At 42.9% G+C, this 4,902-nt stretch overlaps 1 long non-coding RNA gene across 1 annotated transcript; it reads left to right on the top strand.

Moving 5' to 3' along the window:
• Positions 1 to 253: 253 nt before the first annotated feature.
• LOC147120491 (uncharacterized) lies at positions 254 to 3,032 on the top strand. Its single transcript, XR_015078200.1, has 2 exons — positions 254 to 569; positions 2,698 to 3,032. It is a non-coding gene; the product is annotated as an uncharacterized LOC147120491 (long non-coding RNA).
• The last annotated feature ends 1,870 nt before the right edge of the window (positions 3,033 to 4,902 follow it).

Below are 4,902 nucleotides of genomic sequence, written 5' to 3'. Positions count from 1 at the left end.
TATAAAACATATTTGATGAGCTAAAAGGATCAAAATTATCATTTTTGAAAAACATTTTCAGTCTATCCAGATCAATCCACATATTTGTTACTTATTTTTCATTTTTCTTTCGCTTGTCAAATTTCTTCCCTCACTCATTGTCTCCTGAGGTTAGCTATTTTTTTCTGCAGTACAGTTTCACAGGCTCTGTGCTTCATGTATAAGCTGAGACAATTAGTGTTGGCAGGTTATTTAACTGTGAAGGTTTCATAGGGATCAGCGTTGTCCTTGCTCAATGTCCATCCATGCACGCATACCAGAAGGGGTCATTGGGTAACAAGGAAAGTAAGCCTTGGATAATTTTTTCTTTCATCTGCTAGCTCCAGAAAAGTGAAGTGTTACCGTGACCCCACCAGTACTCAGATTAGATCAGCTAATTCAGCACAGGCCAGCCGTCGAGACTGTGAACTTCCTGGTTTCTATGACTCAGAACCACATCACATGTTTTCTTACACATTGCGTCCTTGGAGAAGCTCATAATCTTTATTTTTAAACCAAAGTGGCTAACAGTGCTTTAGATATTTAACAAGGTATGATTGTTTTACTTATGCTACATAACAACACTACTGAGTTTATATAAGAATAGTTTCAATTAATACTTTAAATTTTCTGTACTAAGTTAATGAAAGCTGTCCAATGTCAGTATATATTGGGGTTAATTTTCTGAATACAGCTGACAGTGGGGAACCTTGAAACTACCATTTCAGAACATTTAGCCTATTGTCTACTTTCAATGATAACTTCCATTTGTCCAGAATGTGCGAGGCAATAATTGGCTCTTCTGCTGATTAAATGCTGAGGTATATAAATAAACTGCATATAACCAGATTTAATATTACTATCTCTGAATTGGTAGCATACATCTTAAAAAAAAAGAATTTACAAATTCCCAACCAGAGAACTGAGAGTCTGGATTCCAGTCTCGACTGACATTTGAACATAAATATATAAAACCTTGGACAGCACTCAAGGATTCTATCTTGGGAGCAGAAAATCAAACCCATCTATGTGTAGGGCATCATTTGTCAGCTGATCTTAAAGCCACACAGATAGCAGCTATGTAGAAGACACCAGTCAGGCGCTTCCACTGTCCAGTGCAATGAAGTGCACCTGCGACCAAACAAAGGTAAAATAAAAGAAAATATAAAAATTGCATACAGCTTTAGGAACTGCTGAATGTACATTCATGAAATTTGGTTTAGCACTGAATAATTGAATGTGCAATGGTTTCTTTTGAAAGCAGTAACATTTTTCAGGATGAGGTAACTGATGCTAATTTGACCAATAAGCACTCAGAAAATCCTGATTTACAATAATTGTGGTGGGTAATGATGGCGAACTGTCAGCGTTCGCCGTCATTGCCCCTCTGAACGCGGAAATCCTGAAGTTGCGGTCAGTCATTCACTGCTCCAACATAGGCTGTGTTGTAGACTCCCCCTGCTATAGCCATCAATCAGTGAAATCGGTGAAACTGATGAAAACTTGGGCTTTTCCGCACTAATATCGCTGTTAAATACCCCATTAAATATTAAGCTTTGTTGGAATAGGTGTAACTGGGGTTTTAACAGTGTATTGCCTGCTAAACAAACGTTATGGTCCTGAAAAACTAATTTTTATATTTGTAGAGTGTCAAATTCCTCCATTATGATAAAAAATACAGGCCGGGAAATTTGATGAGGCCTGAAAACGGGCTTGGGTACCACGGGGCGAGATTTGCTTGCACCCGTTTTGTAAACACAGGCAGCATGTCAATTTGGTGCGGCCTGCTAATTTAAATGATTTTAGCACACAGCCCAGTGACTATCGCGCTGCTGGCATGCTGTGCACTCAGCAGGAGACCCAAGGTCACGTCGCTGGAGTGACGCTGCATTTCGTTAAAGCTAGGGCGTTCATTTTCAAGGCAGTCTCTAGCCCTTAAAGGTGAACTGCCTTCTGAAAAAACAATCAAAAATCATTCAAATCTAGGCAGTCTCCAGCCCTGAACTGCCTTCTGCAAAAAATATTAAAAATCATTCCAAACTAGGCAGTCTGTAGCTCTTAAAGCTGAACTGCCTTCTGCACGTAAAAATGGTAAAAGTGCTTCAGCACCAACACAAATGGCTCAACAGGCCAGAGAAAGGGCACCCAGGGTCTCGGATGCAGCACTCGAGCTTTGTGCAGGGGGTCAACACTGTAAGAGAGGTCCTCTACCCATAGATCATCACCAGTATCACCCCAGGACCTGGTTCCAGTGCCCAAAGAAATTTCATGACTTCAGACCAGTGGCCAAGGTCAGTGAATGCATCTTCAAAAGCCGTCTCCTACCAATTGCACCACTAGCCTCACACACTGCTCACTGTACGACCCCTCCATCACTCACCTACCAGCAATCTCTACCAAACATGGGACACACCTCACATTCCTAGCTTCACCTCACCCCCTTGGAGGAGACACTGCTGGCCATTCTTGGCAGGGGCATGGCTGAGCCCTTGTTCAGCGGTGGGCTGAAAGAATGCAAGTTGCTGGTTTCCTCAAACGTTATCCTCCTCCTCACATCCCACTTCACCCTCATCCCACAATTTCTTATGATGTGCAAGCTGCACATGGTGTAAGCATGCACCTCTTGCTTTCCCACCCCACCCTCACCACAACTCTACCCTTGTGCCTCCCTCATTTCAGATACCCAAGAAATCCAACCTGCCCAGCTAGTGGCTAACCAAGAAGAGGGAGAGGAGGGTGAATAAGAAGAAGAACATGAAGAAGAAGAAGAAACACCGTCACTCGATTTGACACTCCCAGCCACCAGCTCCTTGAAGTCGTCCTGCAATGCCAAATGCAGTGTGCCCCACTGAATGTCAGCAGCCTTCCACCAGCCATGTTGCAGCCACTGGGGTAGCACATCACTAGGATAGGCAAAGGCAGAGTCAAGACACTAAGGGAATGCACAAGGGTGATTAGTTGATTTTTTGATGCAACATAGGATGCATATATGGATAAAGTTGGATTAGAAAGTTTGCTCTGTGGTGGCTTTTATTTCAGCATTGTGACCAAGAGATTGCTGTGATGGTCAGTAACAGAGGGAAGGTAAGGTGTGGTACAAATGTTGAAAGGGGAATTGGAGTTGTGGTCACTGTTACCACAGGTGGATGGTTCCATCCCAGATATCCCGGCCAGAAAGGGGCTGTCTGGGTTGCCTCCTTCCTTCCGCTTCCTCCTCTTCTGCTTCCTCCACTTCTGCTTCATCCTCTCCTGCTTCATCCTCTCCTGCTTCCTCTTCCCTCTGTGAGCAGCTTATCCCCTTTACTGCCTCTGCTTCATCTCCATGTGAAATTGCAGCCTAAGGGGGGCTGCAACTAGAGCCCCCAGGACTGTTAGCAAGTGGTGTTCTCAGAGGCCTTCCTTTAACATACAAAGCCTTGCAAGTGTCCAGCAGCTCTCCCTGCACACTTTAACAACTTTTTAAATGTAGTGCACCAAGCCAAAAAATTCAAAAGCTGAAATCGAAATTTACCTGAAAGATGTGTGTGTTCCTTTAAGCAGCACTGGCAGCGTTTCTGTAGTACTGCTGCATGCACATTCTTCCATGTGTGGTTTGGAGAGGGCATTATGCAGAGCAGCGATGTCCAAAATCACAATCGTGCATCAATTCAGGCATTGCACGCCGATTTACGTCACAATCTGAATATTTATATGTGAGAGACAAACACAGGCAAAGGCAGTACTAAAGACCTCTCCAAAATGGTGTCTGCCATGTTCTGCGCCAAAAGCAGGAGTAAGCGAGGTGGCCGCCATTTTTTCAGCAGAACTGGTCTTAACGGCTGGCGCTGCACCACCAAATTTCATGGCCACAATTTTTTAAAGCCTTAAAAAACATTTTTCTTTTAAAGTTTGTTCATGATATTTCAGCTTCTACCTCATCCCCATGTGACAATCTTTGTTTCATTCTCTGTAGCATTTTTAAAAAGTGGGGATAAAAGCAGCTTTTCACTTCCTGGGTTGCTGTCTGTGAGAATTCTTCAATGTGATTGGCTGCTCCGACAGCTTGTTGACGTCCCTGCAGCTCTTTGCTGGTAAACCCCATTACAGAGTGCTGCAATCAATTACACGTCCAAAAAGGCAAACTTCTCGCCACAGAGATCGCTGTGGGCAGCTTTCTTCGGGACCGGCACTGAGCGTCTTTGCTTTGCCGCTGACCGCAAAATGCGGGCCAAATATTTTACCTGTTAAGAAACACAGTCAACCCAACCAATCAGCAAATATTTTTTTTTCATTACTTTAAAGCTACTTGTATTTCTTCCATAAAAACGCTCTTAATTTTCTGTCTTCTTTAGGAGGGATGATACCTTTTGCTACACTTATTTATTGTGTCTTTGATGTACTGTCTGTTCATTTTTTTAAAATTCAAAACCACCAGAAGTATGGTGGACATACATGACATCTTGGCCCATAAATTCGTTGGTACCTTGCCCATTTTACAGGTGTAAAATAGGTACCTAAGCATCCATTATAGTGGACGGTGTGCGCATGCTTATGCTGTGCCCAAAGTGCATTGCCTACCATATTGGTAAAGGCTTCTGTATAGACAGTAGGGCTCCTGCCTGAAACAGACATTAAGGCAATTTACATATGCAAATAAGGGGCTTAATGGCCTTCGTTGGTGAAAAATAAATTCACTCGAGTCTGTCTTAAAGTAAAAGTACACAGTTTATTAACAGAACGTTCTGGGAGAAGGTCATAGACCCCACGGTCTAGTGACACCCTTCTCGTTCTCTCTTGGTTGATACAGCTTTTTATTCTATTTTCATCCAATCACATTGTATTACAATAATCACCTGCTCACATATGGCTTATTCTTTTCAGTATTAGTAAAGGTTAGTTACATCT

The sequence above is a fragment of the Somniosus microcephalus genome, chromosome 4, assembly GCF_052327205.1.
Source record: "Somniosus microcephalus isolate GS21.2 chromosome 4, FLI_Smic_1.0, whole genome shotgun sequence".
NCBI lineage: Eukaryota > Metazoa > Chordata > Chondrichthyes > Squaliformes > Somniosidae > Somniosus > Somniosus microcephalus.
Note: the sequence above shows the minus strand (reverse complement) of the source record. Positions and strands in the feature narration are given on the sequence as shown.